Source organism: Cardiocondyla obscurior, linkage group LG05 (genome assembly GCF_019399895.1).
Source record: "Cardiocondyla obscurior isolate alpha-2009 linkage group LG05, Cobs3.1, whole genome shotgun sequence".
Lineage (NCBI taxonomy): Eukaryota > Metazoa > Arthropoda > Insecta > Hymenoptera > Formicidae > Cardiocondyla > Cardiocondyla obscurior.
This window is the reverse complement of record NC_091868.1, coordinates 2339139-2355468: the sequence shown is the minus strand read 5'-3', so window position 1 is coordinate 2355468 and position 16330 is coordinate 2339139. Positions and strand designations below refer to the sequence as shown.

At 41.2% G+C, this 16330-nt stretch overlaps 1 long non-coding RNA gene and 1 other non-coding gene across 2 annotated transcripts in view; one reads left to right on the top strand and one right to left on the bottom strand.

Moving 5' to 3' along the window:
- Positions 1–16330, top strand: part of LOC139102420 (uncharacterized) — a 101177-nt gene that overhangs the window by 81397 nt on the left and 3450 nt on the right. The gene's annotated exons all lie outside the window — the stretch shown is intronic.
- Positions 2191–2263, bottom strand: Trnak-cuu (transfer RNA lysine (anticodon CUU)). Its single transcript has one exon. It is a non-coding gene; the product is annotated as a tRNA-Lys (tRNA).

The following is a 16330-nucleotide window of genomic DNA, read 5'->3' as shown; positions in this document are numbered from 1 at the left end:
GCGGCGGCGGCGACGGCGGCGGCGGCGGCAGCAGCAGCGGCAGCGGCGGCGGCACACGAGCGCACACCACGGCGGCTTAGCAGCGGTGGCGGAGGCCAACAGTGAAATCACCAACACTATATCAGCGGGACACACGACGCGACTTGTTCTACTCACACGGGCCCGCCGCAGCATCCATCCCATCCCGCGCTGCGAGAACTCGAAAAAAATCCGGCTTGGTAATAATGATCGCTGTCAGTCGTCGCTCGTCGTCGCCGTAGTCGAAATCCTCGTGGAAACCGTCTTCGTGGTTTCGCTCGCTCTCCTGTTCCGCTCGGTATCGCCGCGTAACTGCATATCCCGCTTCCGTCTCATTTCAAACGTCGTGCAGCACGCGACAGATCTGAATGCTCGCTCGCTACCGCGCCAGAAGGACCACCGCTACTGATTATCGTCGCCACCACCACGCGCCACAGCTTTTTCTCTCCCCCTCGTATCTTTCTCTCTCTCTTATGAGTTGATAAGTTTCTTCGAGACGTTTTTTTTTCCTTTTTCTTTTTTTTTGTCCTTTTCTTCGGCAAGAACTTCTTATCCCTCTCACTCTCGCCCGACACGTTCGTTTTCTTCCTCCGCTTCCTCTTCTTGGCTCTCCTGCCTCGGTTTCTTCTACTCGTCTGTCTCTTCCTCGTCGCTCTTCGTTCCGCTCTTCTCTCGTAAACCTCGGCTCTTCGTCTCTTCTCTTTTCGACCGCGAATCGTTCTCCAGCTCTCGCCTGGTCTATGTCAGATCCGTCTTGTCGAACACCTCCTTTCTCGCTCTACTCTTTGTTCTTCTCTCTGCGCGATCTCAATAGAAAGACGGTTATATAGCCAGGGACTACTGGCTCATCGCCGGGAAGAAAAGGGTGCTCGGTGACAAAGGCCATGAAGGAGAACGCGTACAAACACCTGCGAACTCGCGAAGATAAATCGCTCGGAAATCACCTCTTGCACGCGCGCCCGCATTAGGATTTCTCTCCGTCGTTTCTTTCTATTCTCGCTTTATCTCTCTCGATTGCTCCTTTCTGTCGTTACCACCTTCCGCATGCAGTTTCTTTCAGCGGATCGCTTTTTGACGTTTTTTATCTATTTTTTTTTTTTACACGATATGCTAGGATCGAACGCTGCTGCTATTGCCACAGCTAGTCATGTACGGTTTGCGACGTCTCGTTCTCTTCGGTTGAGGCTTCTTTTTCCCATTTTCACTTATTTGGAATCAAAAGTCGCCTGGGTCAAACGGTACGCTGGACGCTTCTACGAACAGAAAGCAGATCGTCTTGCGGTTAGATCGAGTTTGTGTAATAGCGACAGTTAAGCCGCCGTATTTCAGGCGTAACTCGAGTTCTTACACGAATGAATAAACTTGCAGGATTATGAGTGAACATTCATTGATTTAATTATGTATTAGACGATTAATGGCAATAATTTATTCTCCGCGATGCACGATTTTATCTTGATAATTTTTTGATAATTACAGAAGAGCACGAGTATTTTTACTATTTATTAGTCGCGATATTTCTCATTTTACGTCTTGCTCGAAGAAATTTAAATTGTTGAATTCACGGCATAAAGTTCTGTGATAAATGGAACTGCAATTTTATTCCGAAGAAGTAATTGTGGACAATTAAGGCAATGGGCGAATTTAAAGAAAAAAAAAAAGTGTACGAGCGACATGTATCGATTGTTCCCTCATTCACTAGAAGACTATTGCTGGCGCACTCCAGAAGTGGCAATGTCTACTTCTTACGCGCGCTTCCTCTGTAGCAAGATAATAGAGAGATATCTCTCATCGAGTAACGCGACAAACGCGTTCCTTGTACATGTTTTTTACTTTTATGGTAACTTGTCGAATTTCCGATACCGTGGGGAATATCGCGAACACAAAGGAAACAACGGGCGAGCACGAGTTAACCAGCGTTTTTACAGATTTGAATTATGTGATACAATACAGCTCTAGGGATTTTCTGTTTTTCCAGTAAAAAAGAAAGAAAAAAATATGTATTTCAACAAGTGAAGTTTAAGCTTTACTTTCTTCGTTGTCTCGAGCATTAAAGATTTAATTAATAAGAAACGCTCAGTCAGTTTTTCGTACTGTATAATAGTTAAAATATATTTGCGATATATTTCGCTATATTTTTAATTAAGTATAATAACCGGAGGAAAAATTAAAATTCGCCCAACGTGGGGCTCGAACCCACGACCCTGAGATTAAGAGTCTCATGCTCTACCGACTGAGCTAGCCGGGCGTGTGGTATCGTGTTAAAATATAGTTTTGTTCAAGGTATTTTTTCTTTCTTTTATTGCGTACATTAAGCTTAATTTATTAATTAAATCGAGGAGCTCGAGATTTATATCTTCAAGTCTTTTAGTCGTTCCGCAGAAACGAGCACCACTTAATTAGGAGGCGCCGTTGCGTTTGCGTTAGTTCGTTTATTGTAACGAGCCGAGCGTGAGGATTTTTCATTGATAATATTATAATCCCGCAAACGATCGTAACTGAACTATAAAAGCGAAAGAAGAATAAGTCGCAAAATTGCGCGATGGCATTAATTTTAGCTTATGCAAAGTGCAGTGCGAACGTGACAGTAATTAATTTCACTTGTTAAGATATTTTGTCCCGACGTATCTCACTCGATTCATCATCCGCGAAAGCTTCCGCGCCAATGGAAGTTGCCGGGGTTTTATAGTTTAATAATAGAGCGGCGCGCGGATAGAGTGTTTGCTTATCGCATCTTTGATTTCCAAGCGAAGACACGACGCCGACGTTCGTCGCGCGCGGCTTACGGGGTTGGACGTAAAGGCCGAGGGGAATATGACGAAATAAGGCAACAAAAACGCGAAATAAGATGCAACAAGACGGCGATCGGCGAGCGGTGGCGATGGGGTGGATGTCCCATCCCTCCCGGACGTGAATAATCGAAGGATAATTTGAGCCAGCGGGCACTTCATCGCGTATTTTGTACGTTTACCGAGCCGCGTGCCTCATCAGTACCACGCCCGATAAAGCGCAAAATTTTTGTAGAATAATATAACAAACGCATAGGCTTTAAGTTGCATACTTATTATTCTTTTTATTAATTTAAGAAGTATTTTACTTATTATTTTTTTCACGGCTTGTAAAGTGATTCTGTGAATTTTTAAAGTAAAGCGGTATAGATTATTATCAATTATTATTGATGCTAAATTTATATCTCGAGTGATAAAATATATCAAAGAATCTTTAAATAGGTATCGCCGTAATTGAAAAGTCCGGTTAACTGAAGTGGACAATTGGAAATAAAATAATAAAAAGAGATTCCCTTCGTGAAATTTGTTGAAGGCCCTCCCTGCGTAAGTGGTTAAAAGAGCCTTCGTAGACGTAGGTATACTTATACGTATGTACATAGACGCGAGCGTACACAAGGCAGTGTAATTCAATGTGCTCCAGGGGCGATTTTTATTTCTATTCGCTCGTAATAAACGATTATCGTAATAACAGTGATTACGCGGCCGGTTCACCTGCGCGACTTTGAAGTCAGAGCACACGGGGCATGCATGCCAGAGTAAGAAGATTAACCCCTTAACTGATTATCTTCGTCCGATTTTTTTGATAAGGAACCATCGATCCCGTTTCCTCCGCGCGAAGTAAACATCCCAACACAGTTTTAAACGATCCGTTTTACGTCCACTTTTGCGCTTACATATCTTTATGCCTTCTAAGAGCTGTGAAAAAAAAAAGAACTGCTTATTTGAAAAATTTAATTTATCTTGTATTTTAAATGCGAAATTTTTAATTTATCTTATAATTAAAATACAATTAAATTTAAATATTGTAATTGCAGCATAGTTGGTCAATAATATTTTTTGGTTGTTTTTTTTTTAATTAAATTTAATTTGTTGAGGTACAATTTTTGATTTAATTAATTTTATTTATAATTTTTATCTCCAAAATTAAATACAATCCTAGTTATATATAAATGTGAAGCGTGAAATAAATTCGAAAATATTTCTCATTAAATTGCTTTCACGCTTTTCTAGTGTCAGGCTATTATTTACGGTCATGTTAGATTAGATAATTACGCCGATCCAGTGTATAATCCGATCGATTATTACTTTTTTTTTCCCCCGATACGTATTCGATTCTGGAATAAAGCCATTAATAGTTGAGATCACGCATCGTAGATCGATCAGATTACTTTATACTTATCGGCCTTTAATTACGGTATAATAATTATAATAGAAAGACTTCGTGCCTTCACTCGGTTTACGATACTCCAGGTTTAATACTGTACTACTCGGAAATCGCCGTTTCAAAATACAGAAGACTCGTGACACGAATATGTCTTAAATTTTTTATGAGGTTTGTCGCAATAATTCTAAGAAATTTTACTACACATAATATGAAATTCTCGAAAAAAAATCTCGTAAATAGATGTTTTGAGAATTAAAATTATATATCGAAGAACGTTAAGCAATTCAAATCTTTTACGACAAAAAGAGATAAAAAGAAAAAAAAAACTTTATTTCTCTTACTTTGTATTTGTACTCGCTAATTCAACTTTAATTAGTAGAAATATTTAATCTGTCATAAATGATTAGAGTTTTAATATGACGTTAATCATCTTGACGATAAAAAGATGCCGTTTTCTCGACTCATTTATGCTCGGCCTTCTCTTTTTTTCTGGATCTAAATGTACACAAATGTTTACACTGTCGCATTAAAGCCCCCCTGGACTTTTTATTGAATAGAAAATCAAAATATCGTAAAGAAGCAAGTTGTCACGCGCCGGTACCTTTGGGAAGGGCTTAAAAAGGGTGGCCCCAATCCACCACAAAGATTTCATGTACCTGAGAAGCTCGGGTACTCCACGCGTTTCAAACGCCACACAAGTTGAATTCGAGATCAGATATTGTTCAGCTCGTGACTTCCCCTGCAACCTATGATAAATGAAACTAATCGGTCAGGCGAATGACCGGGCAACGTTACGCTCACACGACGGAGCCGGCTGTAATCGCAGATAATTTAAATATTTTCGTAACTTTTTGGGAAACCAAATTATTCCTAACTTTGCGCACGATTATCTTATCTCCGGTTCATAAACATCTCGGAATGATTGGATTAATAACAACGAAAACGAGTACATGCGAGATTATTGGATTAAGCGTTTTATGAAATTTATTACGGGCGCAATCAATAATTATTTATTCCTCTGTATTATTTCCACCACTCGGCATTATCACTGATAGTGTAATTTAATTTAAAATATGACCTAGATATTAAACGTAAAATGTTATTTTCGTCGAAAGATTCATTTATTGCTTAAAGATTCTATAGAATTCAACCTACGGTTTAAGTAAGAAATTCTTACATTCACAGCTCACGGTTACGTACGCCTTTCTTTCCCGATGAATACGAAATCCTGCCGATCTCGAAACGTACAGAAATATCTCGCGTCGGATAAGATCGGTTTTTCGGGATCTTAAAATCTGGGAAAATGTCGCTCGGGCTTGCCTCTAATGCGATTCAATTCGGCATTCCGGAATGGGTATAGAATTTCTCAGGACAGAAAAGGGCTGTCGCCGAAGGGGAAAGGCGAGGAGGGTGACCGGCACGATCGCCTCGAAAAAACAATTCCCGCGCCAACCCCTTCGCCGTGATTAATGTATGCAAAGATAGCGCGCGTTCCGGACCGAACTCACGTATTAGTTTTCAGGAAGAGATGGACGAGAGTAAGGGAGGACCGAGCGGTCACGCGAGAGAGGGACCGAGAGAGGGAGGGAGGGGGGGAGAAAATAAAATGCTCACACTCGACCCGTTCATTATAAATGCCCCTGTGTGTCTATTGTCGAGGCGCGCTAGGTGTGCTCGGGGGATCCGTAAACTCTTTCGGGGAGTAGCAGGGAGACGGACTCCGTAGGGCGCCGCTCCCTCACGACGTGCGTCGGGGCCTCGATTTTTCGGGGCCGGACGATAGATGCGGCTCGCCGATAAGAACAGTGTACGCCGATTTTCGGATCGACGCTCGTAAGCCCGCTCGCGCGTGATCTCTGTAACACACGCGCTCACAGACACGCACGTACCTTTGACTTGGTCAATCAAAATTAGACAGTTACATTTAACGCCAAATGTGATAATATCTCTGTTCCGATGATCTGTTTGGCATTGATCTTTTCATGCACTTTCTAATGCTGGCTTCATATTTTTTACTCGACAAATTATACCGTCGCGTTAAAAAGAAATTGCGTCACTCGCGAGAGTCGTCAAGGAATTCTAAATTGATTTTTGTTTGCTTGTTTGAAAGCCATTCCGCGTTCTTTTTTTTTTATTTTCTTTTCTTTTTTAACTTTTTATGAGAAACTGCTTTTCTGCAGTGGCCGATTAAAGACCATCTCCAACCGAGAATTTAGCCTTCAGCTTGATTTTAGAAAGTATATAGTTCTCCGTTTCCTGAAAAGCTCTTGAGCTGAGATTTCTCAAAGCCAGCCGACGCAGAGATCACGTCGCCGTCCGGAGCTAAGCACAATCTCGGTTCAACGGTCCGCGAGATTGATTAATTGAAGGTTACGGGGTTCAGAGCGTTAAGTGGTTCACCGAAATCTTCCTATGGGCTCTTGATGTCGGGAGCGGCACGAGAGAGGGAGGGACCACGTGCGTGGAATCGGAGCCGGTCTCGAACGGGGGACAAAGGGAAAAAAAAAAAGAAAAAAAACGAGATGAGAAAAGCCGAGGAAGAATGCGACCTAGGCCAGTTACCGCTTTTCGTGTCAAAACACGACGCTAATGCATCATTAAAGAAACGCGTCTCTAGCGCATCGGCGTAGCGCCGACCACGGGAGACACTTCATAATCGATCGGCTTACGTTGCCTTTTCGGCTTACGCGGGAATTTCCTTCGTCGGATTTAGGGTTTTCTTTTTTAATGATCTAAAACGTACGATTTATTTAGACCCTTTGTCAGGAAAATTTATTTAGAAGAACGTTTAATTTCGCGAGGCGAAGCGCGTATAGGAGGTGCGTGCTTGCGCAATTTGTAACAAATAACGAGACAGCTTTGTAAAATGAAAACATGCAGTACGGAGTCGTTATTATTCAATAATGACGATTTTTGTAATGTCGAGGAGGTAGGTGTGCAAGTATTTGGGAAGCGCAACGATCAACAGCTGACGGAAAAATATTTTTTTCGGGATAATTCATGCGCGGGTGGGTTAAGATATTAAATAAGTGAGATGGGCGCACACCTCGCGGAGGCAGGTTTGGCAGCCAAGGGGTTAAATGACAAATTGATGCGCCGTTAAATTGGAGGGCGAGGCAGTGCAGGTAGATGCAGTCGGAGATACACACTCGTAATTTCTAGGTACATCCGGGCGGTTCGGGCCCAGGCCTCGGCCGAATTTGCGTTGCCCCGGGCCGTGATCGTTGCACGTCGCAGTCTCTAAATTAGGTTCAACTCGCGCTGATTGGACACTGGCGCTCGGAGGGCGAGAGTCCGATCTTTCTCGCGGGTGGACCGATCGGCGATTTATCGCGGCCTGATCGACGATTATTAAAGTCAAGTGCGCTCGAGATCATGCTTGTAGCATGCTGCCGCGCCGATTTGCATGTTGCTAACCACCCACCTTGTTTGTACGCTCGCCACGCTTGACTTTTCGGGCTACTAACGTTGATTTATCCTTTCGCACACGTGTTGCATTTAAGCCATACTTTTATTCATCCGCTCATTTGTTGGAATATTTGTTGGAGACTTGCCCCGTGATTTTTGCAAAGTTCAAGCGCTCTCCCTTTTCTTCCCCTCGCTTAAAATATCGTATTTTAATCGTATCGATATAAAGTGTAGACTTATACTTAACTTTTCATTACGTGCTAACTATGTATTTGATCTAAAAACGAGGAGTAAGTTTACGGATTTTCTTATAAAGTATGGAAATTTGGTTACCGAGCTAGCTTGTTTATGCAAATTGAGTAAATCAAGGTTAGTCATGTCCGTCAGCACTTTAATAATTTTCATTGATCATTTACTTTTACGGGATTTTATCACCGCTCAATCGGCGATTATTGAAATCAAGTACGTGCGCACCTTGAAAATGATCCTTATACATGTTGTTAAATCACGTATTAAACTGCGTGAGATTTTGTACGTGTAAAAGTGTCCCGTGCAAGAAAGAATTTTTATATTTTACTCAAACTCTTCAGGTTCAGCGCACTGGCGCGGCGTTACGTTGCATTTATTATTATTATATTAAAAAAAAAAATCTTTATTGAAAAAAATCATAACTGTAGCAATGTCACATGCGTATGTCGAAAATTACGGACGTCAAAATCCGCGGAAATATATGGGAGAAAAATTGCGGGATGATACTCGTCTTGATATTTTGCTTTACAAGAAGGCTAAGAATAGCGAGCGAAACGAGTTGATCTCATACAATTTATACGTTAAAACCAATAAAAACCGCCGAGTCTAAAATGACATCTGGCCAAGATAGAAGCATGACATGTTGCAGCCAGTCCCGTCATTCTAAGGGTCAGTGATGTCGGTTAATCCTAATTACAGTTAACTAAAGATTCCGCATGTATAGGGTGTCTCACGTTTACCTTCTTGTATCTTAAACAAATTTTTTTTTATACAATTTTTCACTTTACAAGACCGGTTTTTTTTAAGCCTCGAAGAAACTTTCCAGAAAAAAGTTTTTTAGCTGAAGATTTTGAAACAATAATTCTCCAAAAATGGAGAAATCTATATTTATATGCAAACAGATAATTAATATACATATAATCGATTTCATGTACGACCGTTGCAATAACGCTTGTACGGAATTAGCGGACACTTAACTAATTGTTCAGCCACGTCTAAGATAAATTAACGCGCAAGCGGCACCGTTAATTCTTTGATCGGGCTGTACGCGCCTTAATGCGTTCGGCGAATTCATCACGGGTATCCTTTATCCCATCAACGCGCGAAAGCAAAAAGCACAAATGAAGCGAGAGAAGCGGATGATCGTCGATGACACTTTCTCTCGCAGCAAGTGATTCGGAATCACGGGAGGAAATTAATGGGCGACAATAAGATAATTGGCATGCGTATACGATAAATCATCATTGGTAGAGATATTGATTAAATATTCGGATTAGAAGAAAGAATTAATATCTGTCAGTTTTATAACGCTTCAGTCAAAGATTTATCTAAATGCAATTCTGGCGTCATATAAGTGTTTTTTTTTTCTTACTTTTTATGGAAACCATAAATTGTTGTAATTTAAAGGTTTGCATGGCTTTCTATCTTACGAATACTCGTTATGATAACATTTAACGTAAAAATCCATTACTTTTTTTTTTATTAATAAAAGGAATAGTAAACGTGAACGTTTTTAGTCTGATTCTTCTACGTCAGATATCATTCTTCAAGATATAAACCGCTTCTTATCTATCGGAATGCAGGATAATTTTTGCATTTCTTTATTTTGCACGCTTTCGAATTAATTTAAGATAAACCGACGCGATACGCGCAAGGAAGAATCTAATTAAGGAACTGAATCGCTCGATTCATCTGCTTGATTCATCGAAGATCTCGGGTGGAATCGTACTGCAATTATTTACACGTGCTTCACAACTATCATTTACGTCATCTTTCTCTTTTTGCTTGTTTTCCATCGTATAATTATATTATATGAAGCTTTTAGACGACATATATGCTCCTAAATCATATTATTTAGAGTGAAATTAATTTGAGCCGCAAAACTTAAAAAATATCACGTAAAAGTTGTTTATATTAAAATCGTATAATTAAGCTTCTTCGTTGAAGTAATTCTTAAATAAGATTAGGAAAAGGTGCGGAGTAGGATATGCGTGATCTTGAATATTAGTGAAAGTTATGTGTTTGGGCGATACGATAGGATCATAAAGTGCCTTAACATTGGTCCGCATACTTTGCCATGGAAGATGATATTAAAATGCAAAACTATCTCGTGTAAGATCTACCCTCGATGAAAGTCGCGGCGCCTGCTTTACCTGCTTTAATCTTTCGCATATACTCTTTTTTTTTTTTTTAATATTTTTAATCAGGAGGAAACCTTCATGAAAATCGCAGATTAATATCAGCAAAGAGAAATTCCCTCACAATTAACTTCGAGAAAATCTCAACCGAATAATTTATTAAACAAACTGCGTATTTTAAAATCAGACGAATAATAGCGTCGTCAGGGATTCACTTAACGTATAATATATAAAATGCAAACTTGTCGCGGCACTTAATGTCGTTGCCGTGTTTTACAGATTATTTTACTGGGTAAGCTCCTTAGCACGCGTCGCACGTTCGATTTCCGAGAATGTTAAGATATGTCAGCAGCGATTCTCTCAGCGCGACAAGAACAGCAGTGGTACTAAAATAATGCTGACTACTGTAATTAGATTCTTTCTTCTTCTAGCAGTACTTATATAAATTAATGTCTTGTCGTGTACGACATACCGGAAGTCTGTTAGATTTTTTTTTTCTCCCCCCTCTTTTCCCCCCGAAACATTGAAAGTGCGCGGGTTTCAATACGTGCCATAACTTTTGCACATTCGTCGCGTGTCATTATACGTATATATCCATTGATAAATACTGAATGAAACGAGCCAAGTGAAAGAGAGCCAGCTTTCCCTTTCGCAGATTGAATTTCCTCGAGCAGAACGAGGAACCTTCCTTGCATACACGCCGGAGTTCCTTTTCGTGCGGCGGGTTTTGCACGGTGCGCCGAAACTCGGTCGAGCTCATTGACTCGCGGTGCATGTAAATTTATTCCGCCGAGGTGTGGTGGCCGCGTGTAAATCGCGCACGGACAAGCGCGAGCCTCGCCGCCTCCGCGTATAACGTTACGTTACGTATCGAGCCGTTCCGATCAAACGTAGATCGCGAACGCGGACGGGATCACTTTTGTTCTCTCGCGCGTATCTCGCCGTGGCGAGGAGGAATAATTTCGATAGGCCGGGCAGGGCCAGAGAGGTGCGAGAAAGGCGCGGTGGAGCTTTGCGTGCTCCGTCACGTCTTTCGAGAGGAATTCGACGCTCTTTATACGTTCTCCTCGGCGGAGGCTCGCGACGGTACTTGCGCTCGCTCGCTCGCTCGCACGCTCGGAAGAAACCGCACTTGGGTGGCGCACGCGAGGTCGAGAGGATCGTGATGCTCTTTGTTCATTGCGCCGCGGTCTTGCGGCAGCGTGGGTTATTAACGTAACAATTCAGCGGCCTGAATGCGGGGCAGTTAACGGGGTTACGTTTAACATAGGGCGGCTGCTGAATCCTGTCTTATGAAATTAGAGGACCGGTAACGCTAAATTACTGGGGATTTGAAATACTTGACTGACATCTCTCACGTTAATAGAATCGATTGCGGGTAATCGAAAGAAAGTGAAGGAAAAAAAAAGAGAGGAGGAATTTTATTTTTGTTACAGGCCTTTGTGTGTTCCTCATAGACATTGCGTTTTACGAAAGAAAGGTTATTTAAATTATCTTACGTTTTCTAATTATTTGAATCAATGATCGCGGGCGTGGCAATCGATATGCGTTACTGCGGTAATACCAATTTTCTAGCTAGTAACAATTATCGCAATCAAGATACTCGCGGACAAACTTAATCACTCGCACGCTCATCCACCTAGATCATTCTTAACCACCCGGAAGCGAATACATATTTTTACTTTAATGCTCCTTCCACATTAGTTATCGGAGTATACAAGGTGTGCCAAATGTTGCAGCTTTTCTTGTTACAACAGATATTAAAAAGAAAAAAGAAATACTTATTAAAGATAAAATTATAGTCTATTTTATTTTATCGTGTCAAGTATAATATCAAAATTATTAATAAAATTATTTGTATTTTTTATTATTAATTATTTATATTTTAGTTTAAATTTTATTTTTTTAATTGACATAATAATATTGTAACTTTAATTAAATGTGGTGTTATCTTTTTTAATTACTTTGAGGACAGAAACGCGTTTCTGTATAGTCCTTCATATGAGAAAATGCGCAATATCTGAGACACCTCATATACAGGGGGCCCTCCGAGCAAGCGAGATCTTCAATATCGCAATCGTGAGCAGCTGAGATGGTGTTAATGCGGACCCCCGTGGTTAACGCGGACCCCGCCGGGGTAATGCTTCGGCGAAGCCCTGAATCCGGTTCAGTGGCTTCTCTGTATGTAACTCGTTGTTATTTTATATCGTTTTCACTAAACTTTTCAAGGATGCGGTAGTAAGCACCCCTGCTGCGGGAACGCAGCCACCCACTAATGGTATGCAACTTTCGGTCGCGACTTTCATCCGAGTCCCTAATAGCCCAATAAATCTTAAGAATCGTAATTTAATTATACAATTAAAATAGAATTTACAGTAAAGCAACGTGTGTATAATTTGAGATAAGTATATCAAACGTATCTTTCAAAACACGTTAATAAAAGAGACAATTGATAAGTCGTAGCTGCCAAGTTCTTGGTTAAATCATTATCTTTAAATATTTCTAATATTCGAAAGACGCTGCTATTTTGGATTGCTTCGCGGTGGACATTTAATCGGCGATAAGTTTCCTCCTTTTATTTTTTTTTAAATTTTTGCTGAAAGTAAAAGCTTTATACTCGCATCGGTGTATCGACAATCTCCATTACCGCTTCATTTTAGGTCCATACCGCGGTTACGTGTCGTGCACGTTCGATAACATCCAGCCCAGCTCGCGCCGGCATCGAAGTCATTAGCGAGAAGAGGTGTTATCTTTTTTTTTCTTTTTTTTTTCTCTTTTTTTTCTTCCCCTCTTCTCTCCGCGGGCGTTTATCGTGCAGGCGTCGCATACCGCGGCCACAGAAGACTGTGGTAGCCGGGAGAATTCCCCCTGCAACAATGTTCGTCGTCGTTATAGCTTGGCAGAAGTCGAGTAGTCTCCCTTTTTCTTTGCCCCTCTTTATCTCGGAGCAACTTCGCGCGCCTCGCGACTTTTCTCACTGTCTTTGATTTTTCTCGGACAACTCTTTCGCTGGTTATCTGAGGTCACGGCGCACACGTCGCTTCCAGGCGAGTGCGGTTCTGGACCCGGCGCGCCGTTCTATTAGCGAGGCGTAAAATCCGACACGCCGCGCGAATGCGAGATGCGGGCTGATTGCGCGGTTAGATCGGCGATGGCGCGAGAGTGACGAAAAGTCAAGGAAAAAAAAAAAAAAACCGCCGAATGAAAAACAGGGGTTTTGTGTTATTTAGATCTCCTCGTGTACCGCCTCCGTTTTCACGGCGGAAGTAGCGCGTCGCCACGCGCGTCTGCCAACGAAATCCGAGATGTCGATGGGCTCTCAGATACGTTTCTACCCGCGCATGTAGATCTGGCTGCTCGATAGAAGAAATTTATTGATATTGCTCGGGGGCGCTGAAAAAAAATGTCGCACGACCCACTTCAGATTAAACTAGTTTACTAATGGAACGCAACCAGCCGCGATGGCTCGTCTATAACGCGATATTTATTGCGTCGGAATCACGCGGCCGGAGTTTTTATATCTAATGGCGAAATAATATTTCGTGGATTTCTTTTTAGCAAAGACCCAACGTTTAATATCTTTTTATAGATGCTTATGAAATTTTCCTGACGTGTCCCCGCGATACCTGACATACCGTCGCGCACTCGATTATTATCCGGTACTTTTATTGCGGCACGTCGTCGCGACGAGCGGCTGACAAACGACCGAAGGAAAGTTCGCGATCTTCGATAGAGATAGTTTTCCTACGCGGGACGTACGTGGTCTAATTTTATTGCCCATACATCTTGCTGCTTTTCCCGCAAGCGGAATTTTATTGCCCGCTTGTGCGTGCCTGAGGCGGAAAAATTTTTATCTGTAGGCACGGTAATGGCCCCCGTTTGTATCCGTAGAAATTTACTTGCTTTTAAAGCTGCTCGTTGTTTGACGCACCTCGTCAAGAACACTTCCATAATTATGTTAAATATCGATAATTACGGATGCTCATTAGTTACGTTCGTATACTATTGTTTCCGCGTAGATAATTCGATTTTAAACACATGAAATTTAGACGCCTTTCCCACGAGTAACATTTTTAATAATATTTTACGTAATATATACATCCCGTACTAAATTTAATGGAAAAGAAAAAGAAATCGGTTTAGTTAAATAAATTTTTTTTTATGTTTGGAATTTACTCGTTTTCGCAAATATGCACTTTATAGAATATCACGATGTCGTGAAATGCAACTCGTTTTTATATCCATTTGATCATGTGAGATCAACTTGCAACCCCTGCACGCCGATATATCAAGCTTTTCGTCTTCTTGCGTTTGTCATGAGTTACGAGCCACATCCGCGATGACTGTCTTTAACAACTGAGTGAGCGCGAAATGAGCGTAGGAAAGTCGCATTCTTCTAGCAAGTATTAATCATCGTAGATTAAGCGTGTGCCCGCCATTAAGTAAGACGCGCGCTTAGCGCGACACGCTTCGAGCAAATTTGCGCGGTTCACCTTTTAACGACACCGGCAGATTAATCAATTAATAAATATAAATTATATAGTTAAAAAAAAAAAAAAAAGAAAACTGAAACCGATACAAAGTTTACTCGGTGATCGTAATAAATCGAAGTTTGAAGAAATTAATGATATCTACCGAAAAAAAATTAAGCAAACAGACATTAATAAATGAACAATTAATTCTTTAACAAATTACTCGTTCTCGTAAAAGAACCTTTTGAAGATCGACGTTTATGCTAATTTATCAAGTTCTTGTCGTGCAAAATTCGCATTTAAACCGTGGATATAAGAAAGATTGCGAGTGAAAGGAACGGAACGGCGTGTCTTCGCGACGACACAGTTCAACTACGAAGGTCGGTCAATGGCCAACGGGCAGCCGACAACAAGACTCGCGAGAGAAGATGCGAAGGAAGCGCAATGTCGTAACCCGCGCGACAGTACCGGAATATCATTACGTTCAATTGAGCGAGCGACAGTGACGTTCGTTCAGTTGGCCAGCTGGCGCATCGATGCATGCGAGCCGACGGTAGTAAATAAATGAATAAATGCAGAACGAGGAAAGGAGAGAACGGACCTGCTACAATCTCACGAAAACGTGATTACTTGCCGGGCCGCCCGGTTTTTCGCCGCAGGTTACACGCGGTCCACGACGACGCATTTCGGCTCTCGGTTAGGTGGGCGCGGCTAATCTGATTATGGAAATGAGATGACACCTCACGTCTTTTCGCGAATCGTACGAGGGTTTAACGTCTCGCGGCTCTTGACGGGCTTTCCGTCAAAAAGCAGGGGAACTGTTACCTGCGCTTAACGGAGAACCCTTGCCTCCCTTTCGATCTGCGTTTGCGAGCATTTATGATTCTTTACTTTTATTATTCCTCCCTTGTGATTATTCAATCATTGCATGTTTGCCGGATAATCGTAACGGCATGTATTTTTATTTTACAGTTATTTTTTTACGTGATATTATTTTAATGCGGCGAATAAAAGGAGGCGAGAGTGGTCATTAAATTTTCAACTGTTAAACGTCCGTGCCGAAATACGTCACGCACTTATTACGTCGGTAACACACGACGTCGATCAGTGTTAACTGGTAGTAAAAACAACTCGTGCTATTTATGCAATGCAAGGAATCTCATATTTGTAACACGATTGTTATTCTCACGATTAGTATTCCAAAACTAAGACCTATAATTTGTAGATATTGGGGCAAAATATTTTATAATTTGCAATATATAATTGCGATGATTGTCTTCTTTCTTGTAATTTATAACTAAAAAATATAGTTATCCATTCTTTTTTTTTTTAATATATCTACGTACACGGATATTTTAAAACTTAGCGACGATATACTTAAATTCATTTCTATCGCAACAGAATAAAACAGTAAGAATACAAAGACAAAGTTCTTTCTTCGCGTGAGAAGCAAGACTGACTGCATTCTTTACGGAACGTCTCACGTAACGAGATTACATCTTCGCCTTTGAAGGATTACCCGTAACTGACGACTTAATATTTCTTATTTAAAAGACGACAAATCTGATTATGATAATAAGATGGCACAATGAAAGCTCACATAGTTCGCGAAACTTTAGAAAATCGTAAGTTAGGCACATGTTTGTGCAACACGTTCAACACGACATTTTTTCTCCTAAATATAAAACAATGTTGTACGATAAAATTAATATGTAAAATATTATAAAAGCAATAAAACGTAAACGGAGTTATTCGGTTCGTGTCGTGGCCTCTAGCTACGGCGCGTTGATTAGCGAAGGAAACATTGACTTTCGCCAAGTCTGAGAAGGCGTTATTACAGTGCAAATGATAGATAATTGCCGTGCATATGAGTTA